This window comes from Oryctolagus cuniculus, chromosome 15 (genome assembly GCF_964237555.1).
Source record: "Oryctolagus cuniculus chromosome 15, mOryCun1.1, whole genome shotgun sequence".
NCBI classification, from domain to species: Eukaryota; Metazoa; Chordata; class Mammalia; order Lagomorpha; family Leporidae; genus Oryctolagus; species Oryctolagus cuniculus.
The window spans coordinates 40,761,930-40,780,685 of record NC_091446.1 but is presented as its reverse complement, the minus strand read 5'-3'; the positions used below and the strand labels follow the sequence as shown (position 1 = coordinate 40,780,685).

Genomic DNA, 18,756 nt, shown 5'->3' with positions numbered 1-18,756 from the left:
GTAACTCTCCTTGGAATAAACAGATTCTTCAGGTCTACAACTGATGTTGAAGAATGGATTGTGAGGTCCACCAGCACCATGTGGTGCTATTTTCAAAACAATGCAACATAGGATCTATAAATAGTGCCACGTTGATTCTAAATAGTTTCATTTAAATAATTTCAAATGGAACCTTCCATTTCATAATATGGCTTTTCACATTTGCTAAATTATGAGCAGTGAGGGAAATTCCTAGAATGTTAGAACTGTGCTTTTCTTTCTTGCCTCACACATCCTTGTTGAAATATACATTGGTACTGACTTTTAGAGACTGAGATTTTTCATTAGGGATATCAAGAGAAAGAAATAGTTAATATTCAATTGACTGATTTCTCAAATGAGATAGAACAGGAGAGGAAATCCATGTGAAGAAATAGTTGCTGGCCAGCACTAGAGAGCTTGGAAGCCATGCCAGTGGCTGCATACCACCCCTTATCACTTGAGTGAGCACACACTCTGTGTAGATGAGCCATAGGTGCTGTTGCTAGGGTCATAAATGTCAGGCCACTGTAGTCACCTGTACCTGGATGCTTGGCTCAGCCAGGTGAAGGATGTTCACCTGTGCCTTAAGACTTTGTTAGGCTCCCATTTGATTGCTCTCTGTGGACTTCACCTTTGTTAACAGTCCAGGATGCTCACCGTCCTTTTTTTTTTTTAATAAACTTTTTTAAATTTTATTTTTAATTTTTTTTTTTAATTTTTTGACAGGCAGAGTGGACAGTGAGAGAGACAGAGAGAAAGGTCTTCCTTTTGCCGTTGGTTCACCCTCCAATGGCTGCCGCGGCCGGCGCACCGCGCTGATCCGATGGCAGGAGCCAGGAGCCAGGTGCTTTTCCTGGTCTCCCATGGGGTGCAGGGCCCAAGCACCTGGGCCATCCTCCACTGCACTCCCTGGCCACAGCAGAGAGCTGGCCTGGAAGAGGGGCAACCGGGACAGAATCCGGCGCCCCAACCGGGACTAGAACCCGGTGTGCCGGCGCTGCAAGGCGGAGGATTAGCCTAGTGAGCCGCGGCGCAGGCCACCATCCTTTTCCAAACAGTGTGGGTTCCTTCAGTACCACTGACCATCAAAGATGAAATAGAAGCAGAAGCTCCAGTCATGACACTTAGAAGGCTCTGATGAATGGAAAAATCACTCTTGGCCATGTGACCTCACACACACACACACACACACACACACACAAATACACAGGAAGACACAAAGGTGTATGCATACATACTTGTATGTACACACACACATACACACACACATAAACTGGAGAAGTAACAGAGTGTAAAGACAATGAGATGGCTTATAAGAAAAGTCATAGAATTATTTCATTCATACATTCAAGTCATAAACTTTTGTTGAATACCTCACTAAAATGTTACAGTAATAAACATCTTGAAATCAGATTCTATGTTGGATACAAAAAATAATAAATAAATATACTATCATTCTTTTTTCTTTTTTCCTTTTTTTTTTTTTTTTGACAGACAGAGTGGATAGTGAGAGAGAGAGAGACAGAGAGAAAGGTCTTCCTTTTGCCCTTTTGCCGTTGGTTCACCTTCCAATGGCCGCCGCGGCTGGTGCGCTGAGGCTGGCATACCGCGCTGATCCGATGGCAGGAGCCAGATGCTTCTCCTGGTCTCCCATGCGGGTGCAGGGCCCAAGCACTTGGGCCATCCTCCACTGCACTCCCTGGCCACAGCAGAGAGCTGGCCTGGAAGAGGGGAAACCGGGACAGAATCCGGCACCCCGTCCGGGACTAGAACCCGGTGTGCTGGCACTGCAAGGTGGAAGATTAGCCTATTGAACCATGGCGCCGGCCAAGATACTATCATTCTTTTCAAGGAGGTCACAGGTTGTTGTAGCTAGCAATGTGCCGCAGTGGGTTAAGGTACCACCTGCCACACCAATACCCATACCAAAGAGCCAGTTCAAGTCCCGGCTGTTCTGCTTCCAGCCCAGTCCCCTGATAATATGCCTGGGAAAGCAGTGGAAGATGACTTAAGTACTTGGGCCCCTGTATCCCACATGAGAAATCAGATGAAGTTCAGGACACTGGCTTCAGCCTGCACCAGCACCAGCTGTTGTGACCATCTGGAAAGTGAACCTACAAATTGAAGCTCTCTCTCTCTGTCAAACTCAGCTTTTCAAATAAATAAATAAATATTTTAAAAAATATGCTGGAAGTGCTTTTGATACTTGCAAAATGTCATTCAATAAAGAAATATTTATTGAGCACCTACTATGTGCCAGGTCCTGTTCTAGGTACTAGGGCTGTCGTGGTGAACAAGATGGTTAAGGTCCCTGTCTTGTAAACTTAACCCTGTGATATGGAAGACATAGCATAAGTATTTTAAGTGTTATGAAAGGGACTGCTTGGGGCATGAAGTGAGCAATTCAGGTAGAGTGGGCAAGGATGGGTACCTTTCAGATGAATGATGGGATAAGTTAGTCACATAAAGGCATTTGGGAGGAACAGAAAGTGTAGAAGCTGTCAAGTAAGTACCAGTTTGGTACGTTTGAGAAGATGGACAATGATACAAACTCTGCAGGCCCAGGAGGTGATGGGATATCCTAGCCTGACACATAGTATGTATTCAATAAAGGACTGCTTTTCTCTGAGATATTATGATTTAAAAAATTTATAAGTAGCATAAATTTAAAAACTTTTAATAATGAAAAGTCCCACCCTGCCACAGTTCCAGTTCTGCTTTCCAGAGGCAATCACTCTTAAAGTTTGTTTTTAGTTCTTTGGCCAGTTACTATACAATATCTTTAAACAATATGGTCCTAATGCAATTGTTTCATGTATCAATTATAGATATTGTACGTTTACTTTCTATAGTGATCAATGAACATTTAGCTCAAGAGAGTTCTTTTCTTTTCCTCTACTGCTTACCTTTACACTTTTAAATAATATAAATTACACATATTGTTCCTTCATCTCTGACTCCCATGTTGTAGGACAGATAGTAGAGATACAACCTTCCTGTTGCTTCTTGTTCTTCATACCTCTGTTGGGCGTAATCTGCTATGCCTTACAGAATATAAATCCAACACCTTTAAAGCACACGATAGAGGATTCTTTATGATCAAGCCCATGCTTAATTTTTCGTATAGTGTCATTATCCACTTTAGCTGTATTCACAATCACACTCAAGTGTGAATATGTATTTATAGTTTTTGGAGGCTTTTGTGTATTCTTGTTCTTTGTTTTGTCTGGAATGGTTCCTCCTGATTTTCACTGGCAAATCCCATTATTCATTTTAGACTACATACTATAAGAAATCTTCCTTGGTGTGTGTCATTTATTGACTCAAAAAATATCTGAGTGCCTTTTAACATGCAAGGCATTACTTTATGTGTTGAGGCTGCAGTGGTTCAAGTTGCACACTTAGGAGCTTGCATTCTAGTAACTTAAGAAACAGATATAATAAAAATAACCACCATTATGAAACACACTATGCACCAGGATTATACTAAATAACTCATATATGCTATTTTAATCCATACAACAACTTTATGAGACTTGGGAGAAATTAAATATCCTTCCTGGGTTCACTCCTTATAAGCGGCTAAGCTTATATTTAAATTCAAGCCTGACTTCAGAATCACTGGTTTTAGGCTAGACTTGCTCTGCTCATAATACCCCTTGTACAAGTCAACCATGGCACTTGCCATATAATTTTGAAATCATCTGGGTATGTTGTTCTTCATACAAACCACAATACATAAAGCAATAGTGTTACTATTTTCTCAGTATGGTACAGAGTGGTAGCAGTCCAGATGCAGAGCACAGAGAAGTTAATACACTACAGAGTGGGTGCCTTAAGGCATTAAGGATTAATTCTCTCTTGAAACTTCAGCTTGAGAACGGCTTGAAAAAGCTGGCTTTCGACTGAAGGCTTCTAAAGTGTAGAGACTTCTGCAACACAGAGGCTGCTTCAAAAATTTTTGCTGACTTTATTATTCAAACTTTTGTAACCAATACATACCCAATTTTTGGAATGAAAAACAAACTGCTTTGGAATGAAAAACAAACCAAACTGCTTTGGAATGAAAAAAAAAAAAACTGCTTTAGCCTTGCATTTGGAGATGACTTTGCAGCACATGTTCAGCACTCAGTCTTCTCCTAATAGAATTCCAGGGATGCTGGATCCAAACTTTGAGAAGCAGTAGAATGCACTGGTTAATTTTAAAGATTGTGGAGCCAGACAACCCAGATTTAAATTCCAATTTCACCACTGACTAATTAAATGGAGTTAAGCAAGTCCTTATTTAACATGTGCCAGGTACTTTTATAAATACTTTACAAAATTACCTGATTAATCTTGTTAACATTTCTATGTAGCAGATACCTTTACAATTAATAGCTCTACGCCTCAATTTCCTCCCCTGTTAAATGGAAATAACAAGAACACATATCCTTCTAGAGTTACTGTTAGAATTAGTAACTCTTAGGAGAGTATTTGGCAGATGTAAAGTTAGCTATTATAGGTATGTCATTTCATTCAGTGTTGTAATACTGTACTTCACAGATACTCTGCTTTTACACATGGCAGGTTTGCTGCAACCCTGTATCAAATAAACCATTTTTTTTTAAAAGATCTTATTTATTTATTTATTTGACAGATAGAGTTACAGACAGTGAGAGGGAGAGACAGAAAGGTCTTCCTTCCGTTGGTTCACCCCCCCAAATGGCTGCTACGGCTGGAGCTACGCTGATCTGAAGCCAGGAGCCAGGTGCTTCTCCTGGTCTTCCATGCAGGTGCAGGGCCCAAGCACTTGGGCCACCCTCCACTGCCCTCCCAAGCCACAGCAGAGAGCTGGACTGGAAGAGGAGCAACCGGGATTAGAACCTGGTGCCCATATGGGATTCTGGCACCGAAGGCGGAGGATTAGCCAAGTGAGCCACGGTGCCGGCCCAAATAAACCATTTTTCTAACTGCACGAGCTCAATTCATGTCACATTTTGGTATTCTCACAATGTTTAAAACTTTTCTATCATTGCTTTTATCTGTTATGGTTGCTCTGTGATCAGTAATTTTTGCTGTTCCTACTGTAATTGTTCTGGGGTTCCACGAACCTTGCTCATATGGATGTAAACTTAGTCAATAAATGTCTACTCCCCTGATGGGCTGTTTCCCTTTCTCTCTCTCCTCAGAACTCCCTACTCCTGACACAAAACAATAATGAAATTAGCTAATTAATAACCTACAATGCTGTCTATGTGTTCAAGTAAAAGAAACAGTCACAGGTTTCTTCGAACATAGGAACAGAAAAAAAAAAAAAAAAAAAGCAAAACAGCCTTATTCCTGATAGTTTTAGTGGTCTGGATAGAAGATCAAAACATTCAGAACATTCTCTTAAGCAAAAGCCTAATTAAAAGCAAGGTCCTAACTCTTCAGTTCTATGAAGGATGACAGAGTGGAGGAAGCTGCAAAAGAAAAGTCTGAAACTAGCAGAGGTCGGTTTATGAGGTTTAAGGAAATAAATCATTTCTATAACATGCAAGTGCACAGTGAAGCGCCACGTGCAGAAGCTGCAGCAAGTTACTCAAAAGATCTAGGTAAGGTAATCGATGCAGGTGGTGCTTCTAAACACCAGATTTTCAATGGAGTTGAAATAGCCTTATATTTGAATATACCAGCCAGAACTATCATAGAAGGGAGAAATGAATGCCTAGTTCGAAGCTTCAAAGACTACTTGCATGGGGCTGGCACTGTGGCGTAGCGGGTAAGCTGCCACCTGCTGTGCCGGCATCCCATATGGGCACCGGTTTGAGTCCGGCTGCTCCACTTTCGATCCAGCTCTCAGCTATGGCCTGGGAAACCAGTAGAAGATGGCCCAAGTCCTTGGGCCCCTGCATCCACATGAGAGACCCGGAAGAAACTCCTGACTGCTGGCTTTGGATCAGTACAGCTCTGGCTGTTGCGGCCAACTGGGGAGTGAACCAGTGGATGGAAGACTTCTCTCTCTCTCTGCCTCTCCTTCTCTCTCTGTGTAACTTTGACTTTCAAATAAATAAATAAATCTTTAAAAAAAAAAGACTATTTGCTGAATTCTTTACTTGGTGGAGGGTTAAGCTTGTGATTATAAAGAAAATTCAAAGTAAGTCACTGTAAAAATTAAAAGAAAAATAAGAAAGAAGATGGGAGAGTAAGAATGAAGTAGTGAGAGAGGGAGAGAGGGCAGGATGGGAAATATCATTATGCTCTTAAAACTATATATTAGGGGCTGGTGCTGTGGTATGGCATAGTGGGTAAAGCCGTTGCCTGCAGTGCCGGCATCCCATGTGGGCGTCGGTTCCAGTCCCGGCTGCTTCACTTCCCATCCAGCTCTCTGATATAACCTGGGAAAACACTAGAATATGCCCATGTCCTTGGGCCCCTGCACCCACGTGGGAGACCCAGAAGCAGCTCTTGGCTCCTGCTTTGGATTGGCCCAGCTCCGGCTGTTGTGGCCTTTGGGGAGTGAACCAGTGGATTGAAGACTTCTCTCTCTCTCTCTTTCTCTCTCTCTCTGCCTCTGCCTCTCTGTAACTCTTTCAAATAAATAAAATAAATAAATCTTTAAAAAATCCCCTGTATATAGTAATAAATAAAATTTGTTCTCTTTTTATAAATAAAACACACGCATACACACATACACACACATACGCAAAGCTTCAAAGAACAGATTAGCTCTGTTGTTAAGGGCTAACACAGCCAACTTTAATGGTGACTTTAAGTAAAAGCCAATGTTTATCTACCATTTGGAAAATTCTAGGGTTCTCAGGAACAATACTAAAACTACTCCCCCTCAGCTCTATATATGAAACAACAAAGCCTGGATGACAGCATATCTGTCTAAAATATGGTTTACTGAATATTTTAAGCCCACTAAAGAGATCTACACCCCAGAAAAAAAAAAAAGATTCACTTCAAAATATTACTACTCACTGACTATGCACCTGGTCACTCAAGTGTTTGATGAGGTACAATGAGATTCATGTTGTTTTATTGGCTGATAACACAACATGCATTCTGCAACCCAAAGATCAAAGAGTAATTTTGACTTTTAAGTGTTATTATCTAAGAAATACATTTTCTAATGCTATAGCTACCATATGCAGTGAGTCTTTGATGGATCTGGGCAATGTAAATTGAAAACCTTCTATAAAAATTCACCATTCTACATCCACAAAGAATATTCATAATTTGTGGGATAGCAACATTAACAGTGGTTTGGAAGAAGTTGATCACAACTCTCATAGATGTCTTTGAGGGGTTCAAGAGGGGCAAAATAACTGCAAATGTGGTGAACACAAGAGAACTAGAATTAGAAGGGAAGCCTGAAGATGTGTCAGAATTGCTACAATCTCATGATAAAACTTTAATGTTGGGGCCAGCACCGTGGCACACTAGGTTAATCCTCCACCTGTGGCGCCAGCATCCTATATAGGTGCCAGTTCTAGTCCTGCTTGCTCGTCTTCCGGTCCAGCTCTCTGTTATGGCCTGGGATAGCAGTAGAGGATGGCGCAGGTGCTTGGGCCCTGCACCCACATGGGAGACCAGGAAGAAGCACCTGGCTCCTGGCTTCGGATTGGTGTAGCTCTGGCCGTTGAGGCCATTTGGAAAGTGAACCAATGGAAGGAAGACCTTTCTCTCTGTCTCTTTCTCTCTCACTATCTGTAACGCTACCTGTCAAAAAAAAAAAAAAACCTTAATGTAATGAGGAGGTACTTCTTACGAACGAGCAAAGAAAGTGGTGTCTTGAAATGGAATCTGCTTCTGGTGAAGAAGCTGTGAAACTGATGAGATGACAACAAAGTTGTCATTATATATTTAGTTGATAAAGCAGTGGCAGAGCTAGAGAGGACACCAATTTTGAAGAAGTTCTATTGTGGATAAGATGCTACCAAATAGCGTTGTGTGCCATGAGAAATGTTTTGTAAAAAGGAGTCAATCGTTGTTGTTTTAAATTTATTTATTTGGAGGCAGTAAGGCAGAGGGAGAGATAGTGAGAGAGTGAGAGAGGGCAAACGAGTGTGCAAGTGAGCTCCTATCTACTATTTCACTCTCCAAACGCCCACAATGGCTGGGGGTGGGCCAAGGCTGAAATCTGGATGCCAGGGGTTATGAATGCAATCCAGCTCTCCCTCAAGGGTAGCAGGAACCCAGTTACTGGAGCCATTACCGCAGCCTCTGAGGGTCTGCATTAGCAGGAAGTTGCCGTCAGGAGCTGCAGCTGGGACTGGAACCAAGTACTTCGATGTAGGATACATGTGTCTTAACTGCTATGCTGAATTCCTGCCCCTCACTACTGTCTTATTTTAAGAAATTGCCACAGCCACCCCAACCTTCTGCAACCACCACCCTGCTCACCAAGCAACCATCAACTCTGAGGCAAAACTTTCCACTTACAAAAATTATTACTTGACGAAGGATAGATAATCATTCATATTTTTTTCTTTTTAGCAATAAAACATTTTAAAATTAAGATATGTACTCCATTTTTTTTAGCCATAATGCTATTCCACTCTTCAGACTACAGTGCAGTGTAATTGTAACTTTTTATCCACTGAGAAATCAAAAAATTTGTGTAACTTGCTCTCTGTGGTATTAGCTTTATTGTGGTGGTATAGAACCCAACTTGCAATACCTCCAAAGTATGCTTGTATTACCTGTAGAACCTGTGCACATCACAGGAAATCAGCTTGATGTAACTTTTTCATTTATACTAATGTTCCCTGCAAGGGTATAGACAGAATTCTTTGATATGGGGACAAATCTCAATTACTTCCCAGTCGATTCTGAATCTGCAAGGGAAAATCTAGTGGCTGGTGCTGATACAGAAAATGTAGGACAAATACCTTTGAAATCCAGCCTCTTTTCTGCATCTGCTCTGTCATCTCTCAAGTTTACACTGCCGTCTCTGGTTGGGATGGCTGTAACGGCCTCGTAACTGATTCAACAGCATCCTCCTTGGTTGTTTTCTTCTCCAGGAGATTAACCTTTTCAAAAGACAGAGATGGAATGGATCACACTTTGCTCATGCTTAAAACAGTGCGGTAGTATTTCTCCAAATCCAAATTGGTAATTTGGCTGACTAAGGCTTAGAAGGTCTGCTCTTGCCCCAGTCATTACTGCTCCTCCTCACGGTCTCTACCACAGCCATATATGCCTGCATGCATTGTCCAATATTTGTTTACTTGTTCTCTACTTATATAGTTATTGAAAATACATCAGGGACCAAGAGAAAAACAGTTCTTGTGCTGACAGAATTTGCATTTTAGCAGGTAGGGGAATAACAACAACACATAAACATATAATAATCAATAGTTGTAATAAGTATGAAAATGGAAATAAACCTGCAAATAAAAAAGGCAACCCACTTGAGAAGGTATGATTTTAGATGAGATCTAAAGGAAGAGAAGTCAGTCATATGATGAAGGGAGAGGAGAAAATTCAGGTAGAGAGAACAACCCACACAAAGGTTCACATATGTTAGAAAGAACCTGCTGTTTTTGTTTAAAATCTAAAAAAAAAAGTTTATTTTTGTTGAAAAGCAGAGCAGGACAGAGAGAGGGGGAGAGGCAGCTATCTTCCATCTGCTGTTTTGCTCCCCAAATGGCTGCAATAGTTAGGTCAGGGCCAGGCTGAAGCCAGGAGCCAAGAACTCCATCTGGGTCTCCCACATGGGTGGCAGGGGTCCAAGCATGTGGGCTACCTTCCACTGCCTTCCCCTTCCCAGGTACATTAGCAAGGAGCTGGGCTTAAAGCATAGCATCCAGGACTTAAAACCAGCAGTTCAATATGAGATGTCAGCATTATAAGCAGCAACTTAACCCACTGCACCACAAGGCCTGGCCCTAGAACCTGGTGTTTGAGGTACCCAGAGCAGTCAACTTACTGCAAGGTGGGGTGGCTGGGCTGGCATCTGATTTTGTATGGCCTATCAGGCAAGGATAAAGATTTGAATTTAATTCCTTTTTCATTAGAAAAATCTCAGTTATTTAAAAAAGGTCAAAGAGTGGCACATGTACACCATGATACCTTTTACCTAGATCTAGCAATTAACATTTTGTCACATCTTTTTTTTTTTTTTTTTTTTAAGATTTGTTTATTTGTTTCAAAGGCAGAATTACCGAGAGAGTTGGAAACACACAGAGCGAGCTTCCATCTGCTGGTTCACGTCCCAGATTTTTGTGACAGGGCTGGGCCAGGCCAAAGCCAGGAGCCTGTAATATCATCTTCCGCTGCTTTCTCAGGTGCATTAACAGGGAGCTGGATCAGAAGCAGAGCAGTTGGAATTTGAACCAGCACGGTTTAACCAACTGTGCCACAATGCTGGCCCCTTGCCAAATCTTTTGAAAGTAAATCGCAGACACTGTGATGCTTTGTTGCTAAACACTTGAGAAATAACTACCCAGTATTAGACATTTTTCTGCATTATCACAAATTCATCACTTACTGATAATTTTTTTAAAAAAGGTTTATTTATTTGTTTGAAAGGCAGAGTTAACAGAGAGGGAGGAGAGACAGAGAGATCTTCCACCTGCTGGATCACCCCCCAAGTGGCACCCCTCAGAGCTGGGCCAGACTGAAGCCAGGAGCCTAGAATGACTTGGCCATCTTCCGCTGATTTCTTGAGCACATTAGCAAGGTGGTGGATTGGAAGTGGAGCAGCCGGGACTTGAACCTGCACCCATATGGCACGTGGGATGGTGGCTTAACCTGCTGTGTTACAACGCTGGCACCACATACTGAAAATTTAACACTGATTCAGAACCATCTATTATGTAGTCCATATTTAAATTTCCCCTGTTGTCCATGAAATGTTTTTAAAAAGCATCAAAAAGCCAGGGCCAGCACCATGGATCACCTGGTTAATCCTCCCACCTGTGGCGACAGCATCTCATATGGGCGCCGGGTTCCAGTCCCGGCAGCTCCTCTTCCAGTCCAGCTCTCTGCTGTGGCCTGGGAGGGCAGTGGAGGATGGCCCAAGTGCTTGGGCCCCTGTACCCGCATGGGAGACCAGGAGGAAGCACCTGGCTCCTGGCTTCAGATTGGCACAGCGCTGGCTGTGGCGGCCATTTGGGGATTGAACCTTTCTCTGTTTCTCTCTCTCACTACCTATAACCCTGTCAAATAAATAAAACTAAAAAAACAAACAAACAAACAAACAAACAAAAAACCCTAAAAACCAATCAAGCACACAAATCTAATTTAGTTTGTGTCTCTTGATTAAAGCAACCCTTCACCTTGTTTTTGTTTTTCTGTCAAGAACTGACATTTTTGAAGAGCGTGGGACATTTGTCTCATAAAATGTTCTACATTTTAGGTCACCCTGACCCCCTGATTATCTTCTCCTGATTAGGTTCATGTCAAATCTTCCTGGCACACGTGGTATCAGATGACACGCTCTCTTATTAATGGTAATGCCAAGTATCCTCACTTGGTTAAGATATGTTTAATGATCTCTTCATTGTAAATTATCTTTTCTTTTTACAATTAAGAAACAATCTGGGGTGATTCTTGAAGGTTGCATTAAAGTCTTATCTTCAACAACCTTTCAGCCAGTGGTTTAGCACGTTTCTTTCATTGATTTTAGAATTCATCAGCTTACTTGTATCAATCTTTATATTATGAATTATGGGATTTTCTATTTATTATTTCTTTTGCTTTATTAAGTGGCACTCTCACAAAGAAAGGGTTTTCATTTTTATTCCCTTTCTCTCCCTGTGACCCCTCATTTTAATATTACAAAGAGAGGAATTTTTTTTTTAAAGAGTTTTTATTTGTTTGAAAGGCAGAGTTACAGAGACAGAGGGAGAGACAGAGAAAGAGATCTTCCATCTGCTGATTCACTATCCAAATGGCTGCAACAGCTGGGACTGCGCCAGGATGAAGTTAGGGACCAGGAGATTCTTCTGGGGTCTCCCATGTGCGTGTAAGGGCCCAAGCACTTGGGCCATCTTCTGCTGCTTTCCGAGGTGCATTAGCAGGGAGCTGGATCAAAAGTAGAGCATCGGGGTCTTCAATTAGCGCCCATATGGGATGCTGGCATTGCAGGGAACAGTTTAACCCATTAGGCCACAATGCCAGCCCCGAAAGAGAGGATTTTCAAAACAGTGACTTTTTATTCTATTAGCATCATTATTCTTTTTGATACTCAAATTATCGTAAATGTGGCTAGTGGGAGCCCCTTTAAGTCAAGTTCAATGTCCTTTTGAAATGACCTTATTAATCTTTAAGGTCTTTGCTTTCTGACATGACAAGGATGTGCTAGACTCACCTTTTAAGTTCCTCTCCAAGGAGCTCTGGTTCCTTTTAGCAATAAATGGTATTAAGAAAAAAAAAAAAGACCCCAGAGAATGTCTGAAATTATAGATAGCACTGAACCCCAAAAAAATCAATGTTTTTTCTTATACATGCTGAGTAGAACAAACAAATTCAGATTCAGCTTCTTCTATGTACCCACAACATTGATCAGTTTTGATTCCAAAATGTATGGAGATTTCTCCCCACCAGAAAGTAAGCACAACACTATTTACCTGGAAGCAGTATCAGATCTTACAGGCGAAGGGCTCAATCCCAAAAGACTGTCTCCACTTCAGTCCTAGCTAGTTGCAAGAATGTGTCTCCAGAACCTCTCACTTACTGGCTACAGATCGGATTCCTACTACCCCTTCTTCAGGGGTAATTTATTGATTAATAAATTAATTTGCTGGAGTGGCTTCCAGAACTCAAGGAAACACCACAGTTCAAGGATAATTTGAAGGCTAAATACAGGGGCTGGCACTGTTGCATAGTAGGCCTACAGCGTCAGCATCCCATATGGGCCCCAGTTCATGTTTTACCTGCTCCTCTTTCAATCATGCTCTCTGCTATGGCCTGGGAAAGCAGTAGAAGATAGCCCAAGTGCTTGGGCCCCTGCACCCATGTGGGAGACCCAGAAGAAGCTCCTGGCTCCTGGCTTGGATTGGCTCAGCTCTGGCCATTGTGGCCATTTGCGGAGTAAACCAGTGGATAGATGACTTTTCTATCTCTCCCTCTCTCTGTCTCAATAAATAAATAAATAAAAATATATAAAGGCTACATATAAGCAGCCAGATGAAGAAATACATAGGGTGAGATCTGTGAGTGTCCTGAGTACAGAAGCTTCTATCTTCAGGGAGGCTGGCTGTGCCATCTTCAAAGCAAGTGAACCAGTTCTTGCAAGCCTTCATATGTTCAGCTGTCTATAACTCATGCAGCCCTGGTCTTTTAGGTTTTTGTGGAGACTTCACTGCACGTGCTGGTTTGAAGCATGAACAACTATGTAGAAATGCGATTGGACAAAGAGGGCATGGCTAACAGACTAAATGCACAAACCCAGCAGGGCTTATCTGCTCAGACACTTCCTGGCCTCTCTAAGCAGCCTTTCTTTCTCCTGGGTATGGGGCAGGATTTTTTCTTCCCCTTCCCCTTTTTCCTCTTTCCTTCTTCCTCTTCCTCCTCCTCTTCTTCCTCTTCCTCCTCCTCTTCCTCTTCCTCCTCTTCTTCTTCTTTTGACAGGCAGAGTGGACAGTGAGAGAGAGACAGAGAGAAAGGTCTTCCTTTTCTGTTGGTTCACCCCCCAATGGCTGCTGCGGCTGGCACACCATGCTGATCCAAAGCCAGGAGCCAGGTGCTTCCTCCTGGTTTCCCATGCGGGTGCAGGGCCCAAGGACCTGGGCCATCCTCCACTGCACTCCTGGGCCACAGCAGAGAGCAGGACTGGAAGAGGAGCAACCGGGACAGAATCCAGCGCCTGGACCAGGACTAGAACCCGGGGTGCTGGCACTGAAGGCAGAGGATTAGCCTATTGAGCTGCGGCGCCAGCTGGGCAGGATTTCTTCTGAAACAGGGGTTTTCTGAACAACCATTAAATAAGGTAGTTTCAGAGCATTGCTTTGTGGCCATTTCCAAGATAGAAAGGCAGGGAAAGATTGGTTTCTATGACATGCCTTGGGGAAGAGAAATTCCACTTTCTTTGTCCTGCCTTGGAGAAGGAGTTATGAACCAGGAACTGTGGATGAAACCCAAAAACTATGTATCATCATATCACACATACATAGTACGATAAACTTTAATTTACAGATTGGGCACTGTAAGAGATGAACAATAGTAAAACAGACCTATAGCAACAGACTACAATAAGTTATAGGAACATGATCTGTCTTAAAATATCATATTGTACCATACTCACTGACTTCTAGTAGTGATGGGAGCTGATACAAATGCCTACATGTTGAGATGAAGTGAGGGAAATGACAGAGGCACTGTGATGGAGCACTGAGCTAATCAGCTCGCATCCCCACCATGTGTGTTTAGGACTGGGGTTCACCCCAGGTAAGGGAAACCTTGGACAGCCAAAAAACAGCTAAATGGGGGCTACTGTACTCTTTTTCACTTTTCTTTTTCCATCCACCAACATACATAAGATTTTATTCCAGAAAGTCATTGAAAGGCTTTAAACAAGGGAATGATGTGATTATTTACATTTTGAGATTAGCTTTGTTGCTTTAGGAAGAACACTGGAGAGGAGAACACGACCTGAAGCAGGGAGACCAATGGGAGGCTGTGGAGGTTTAGGTGATGAGAAGAGAAAGGGGTATTTACTTCACTTATTACATAAAAGTACAAGAGATGTGCTAGGTTATGAGGAGGACTGAGGATGGCAAAGGAAAAAAGAGGATTCAAAGATGTTTGCTGTGTCTTGAGGAACTGGATATATATTGGTGGTGTCATGAGATGGAGAGGATTAGGGAAGACAAGGTTTGAGTTCTGCAGTGAAAAGTTAGAGTTCTGGGGCCTGTACTCTGGTACAGCAGTGTAAGCCCCTGCTTGTAAGGCCAACATGCCATGAGCACCAGATATAGTTTTAGCTGCACACTTTTTTTTTTTTTTTTTTTGACAGGCAGAGTGGACAGTGAGAGAGAGAGAGAGACAGAGAGAAAGGTCTTCCTTTTGCCGTTGGTTCACCCTCCAATGGCCGCCGCTGCCGGCGTGCTGCAGCCAGCGCACCGCACTGATCCGATGGCAGGAGCCAGGTGCTTCTCCTGGTCTCCCATGGGGTGCAGGGCCCAAGCACTTGGGCCATCCTCCACTGCACTCCCTGGCCACAGCAGAGAGCTAGCCTGGAAGAGGGGCAACCAGGACAGAATCCGGCGCCCCGACCGGGACTAGAACCCGGTGAGCCGGCGCCGCTAGGTGGAGGATTAGCCTATTGAGCTGCGGCACTGGCCCAGCTGCACACTTCTGATCCAGCTCCCTGCTAATGTGCCTGGGAAAGCAGCAGAAGATGGTCTTAGTGTTTGGGCCCTTGTACCCATGTGGGAGACTTGGATGGAGTTCCAGGCTCCTAGCTTCAGCCTGGCCCCACTCAGGTTGTTGTAGCCAACTGGGGTGTGAACCAGCACATGGAAGATCTCTCTCTCAGAACTCTTTTAAATAAATAAATCTTTTTTAAATTAAATAATTTATTTGAAAGGCAGAGTTACATAGAGAGTGAGAGAGAGAGAGATTAAGGTCTTCCATCTGCTGACTCACTCTCCAAATGGTCTCAAAGGCTGGAGCTGGACCAGTCTGAGGCCAGGAGCTGCTTCCAGGTCTCCCACACAGTGCAGGGATCCAAGTACATGGTCCATCCTCCACTGCTTTCCCATATGCATTAACAGGGAGCTAAATCAGAAGTGGAGCACCTGGGACTCAGGCAACCAAATGGATGCTGGCGTCACAGGTGGTGGCTTTACCTGCTATACCACAGTGCTGGCCCCTTGAATAAATAAATCTCAAAAACAAATCAGTGAGAGTTGAGAGTCCCATACAAAACAGATTAGTGGCATGTGCTACACACTCAGTGGGAGATGTTCAGCAGGTACTCGGGCATTTCCATCTGGTGGGAGCTCAGGAGAGGACTGGGAAGGATATGGAATTTAGGAATCAACATTATAAAGATGTTACTTAAGCCACAGGGAGAGAGGCTCAGGACCAAGTGCTGAGGGTTCCAATTATTTTTAGCATGGGTAGAAGAAACAGAAAAGGAGACTAAGATGGGTAGGTAGTGAGATTTGGAGAAAAAAATAAGAGCGTAATGACCCAGAAGACAACAGTGTTTCAAGATCAAGCCATGTAACTGCATGGCTGAAACAGTCAACTGCTGGTGGCTGGAACAAGATGACAGAAAACTCACTGGATTTCCAGTTCCTCCCCTTCTCTGCACCTGGTATGATGTGCCCCCCCTCCCCTTTTTAACCTAGTTAACTTCCAATGACCCTTGAGCATCCAGATCAAACAAACACTATGTGCTCAGGTTCCCCCATGACATGTTCTTAAAGCTCCGGGAACATTTCCTTCAAACAAGAGGGTACAGATGGAATTTCTCAAACACTCGTATTCTCCCCCACTTGAATGTAATCCCCTTGAGGGTTAGTGTCCTTATGCTTGTCCTCATCCACTGCTTCCACTGCCCCATAGCAGAGCACATAATCCATGGCAGGTTTTCAATTAATATTGATCAAACAAGAAATAAATATAGCACCTGGGCCAGAGGTGCTGCTCACTAGGCTAATTCTCCACCTGTGGTGCTGGTACTCCAGGTTCTAGTCCCGGTTGGGGCGCCAGTTCTGTCCCAGTTGCTCCTCTTCCAGTCCAGCTCTCTGCTGTGGCCCGGGAAGGCAGTGGAGGATGGCCCAAGTGCTTGGGCCCTGAACCTGCATGGGCAGGAGAAGCACCTGGCTCCTGGCTTTGGATAGGCGCAGCGCCGGCCGTAGCGGCCATTTGGGTGGGTGAAGCAATGGAAGGAAGACCTTTCTCTCTGTCCCTCACTAACTGCCCGTCAAAGAAAAAAAAAAAAAAAGAAATGAATGCAGCACCCAAAGGGCTTAAGGTGTGTGAATCTGCAAAATTAACAGGAAACTGGGAAGAACAACCAAAAACATTGAGTTAGGGCTACATCTGCCATAAGGAGCAATGGACCCTTTGACAGAGTCCACTAAACACTTTAGTCCAGCCTGGACAGAAAAACCCAGATTTTATTTTTATCTTTCCCCCTTTCTTCCCTTTTACATCTACTTTCTTTGTTCATTTTTCCGGGATCCTCTTCTCTGCTCCAACCTGGCTCACCTCACCTTTGGTTATTTTCTGGGTTACCAAGGCACACTGAATGAGATTACAGGAAGTTAATGAGGGAAGGGGTAGGCCAAGGGAAATAAGAGAGCATGATAATAAAGCTCATTAATTGTTACAAAAATGCTTCCAACCAAGAAAAACAGCAGAAAGCAACGTAAGGTCACGTGTAGGAGGCTGGGGTCCCAAATCATTCCACTTTTAAATCCAGGCTCTGTTTGCCTCTGAGCACATTAGTTAAGGTTGCAAACTCAGTTTCCTCCGAATCTATAAAACGGGATGATAACAGTACCTACCTCAAGGGCTGCCCTCAGGATCAGTGAGAAAATCCATTTAATATATTTAGCACCATGACTGGCACAAGGTAAAAGCCCAATTCAAGCTAGCAGTTAACTGTCTTTCTTTAAAGCGCACGGGGACTGCCTAGGTAGTGAACACTTGTCACAGGAATGCGGTAATGCCACACTCACATAGAGGGTCACTTGGAAAGCAGCGGAGCCGGATGGCCTGGCGCTTTCCTTTGGGGCACTGCCAAGACCGTGCCTTCCTGAGAAGATGATCACGGCGGCTTTATAATTTCAAAGGGGCAGGGGAAAAAAATAAGAAAATGTTCATAGAAATCTATTCCGGGTAAAATCTGTTTTTCGTCCATGCAAGCCGCTGCCGACGACAGGTAGGCACCTGCAGCGGGGGAATCAATTCTGGATGCCAGAATGTCCCTTTTAAGGGCCCGCAGGGATACGACCGTGGGGAGGGGGAGTTAGCCCGCCATGATCGGGTCCGTCCTTAGGGGAGTCGCAGGACTAAGTGTGCTGGCAGCAGCTCACCTCCCGTCCTTCACCACGTCTCCACCGTCTCAAGGATGGAATCCTAGACCAGCGTCCCAGTCAACAGGGCGAGTGGCACCTCTCGCTTCCGCGAGGAACCCAGGGGGAGGCGAGACCTTCAGCACCGGGACCGCCCACGAGTCCGCCTCCGCCCATTGGTCACCTCGAGAGCCAAGACCCGCCCCCCACATTTGAAAGCTTCTTCCGGGAGTCGCTGAAAAGCCCTCACTCGAGCCGGTGGCGTTCCGGAAGCCCCGCCCATTCCCAGCGTTCAGTGCGCTGCCCTAGCCGCCATTGTTTGAATTTGAAAACGAAAACATCGTGGTGCTGCATGAGGGTTCGGCTGGTCCGGTGATGTTTGCAGGTGAGATGGTCAGCCGGTTCGGGGAAGGTGGGCGACTGAGCAGATAGCGCGCCTGAAGTGGGAAACGGCTGCAGTGAGTAAGGAACTACGTAGTAGCACGGTGGAGCTCGGCGAGAATTGAGGCAGGTTACTTGGGTTAGGGTTTAAATCTCGTCTCTCTCGCCGATTACCTGAGTGACGCAAGGGGCTTTATTAGTCTCTGTAGGCCCGGTTCCGTATCTGTTAAAAGGCGGTAATAGTAGTACCCGCTTCGGACTCTTGGGAAGATTAAATGATAATGTGTTAAGCTTGCTGGAAACAGTGCTGGCACGCAGTAGACCCTTTCCAGTGGGTAATGCTTTTACTGTCTTTGCTTCTGTTGTCGCGCCTCTTGCGAAAGCGAGGTCCCTGAATCCTTCAGGT

At 44.0% G+C, this 18,756-nt stretch overlaps 2 protein-coding genes across 7 annotated transcripts in view; one reads left to right on the top strand and one right to left on the bottom strand.

Annotated features, from left to right (window-relative positions):
* The window catches only part of LOC100344091 (jerky protein), a 28,384-nt gene extending 10,225 nt beyond the window's left edge, over positions 1-18,159 (bottom strand). Inside the window, exons 1-3 of one of the 2 annotated variants that reach the window (XM_070057634.1) lie at positions 17,991-18,159; positions 8,883-9,023; positions 4,350-4,423 (exon numbers count right to left, since the gene is read on the bottom strand). The gene's annotated coding sequence lies outside the window, so the exon portion shown is untranslated. The remainder of the gene's footprint in view (positions 1-4,349; positions 4,424-8,882; positions 9,024-17,990) is intronic. The other variant, XM_002718379.5, reaches the window with a different exon arrangement.
* A 55-nt stretch (positions 18,160-18,214) lies between these two features.
* The window catches only part of KIF20B (kinesin family member 20B), a 67,585-nt gene continuing 67,043 nt past the window's right edge, over positions 18,215-18,756 (top strand). For all 5 annotated transcript variants that reach the window (XM_008270183.4, XM_008270182.4, XM_070057633.1 and 2 more), the window contains exon 1: positions 18,215-18,354. The gene's annotated coding sequence lies outside the window, so the exon portion shown is untranslated. The remainder of the gene's footprint in view (positions 18,355-18,756) is intronic.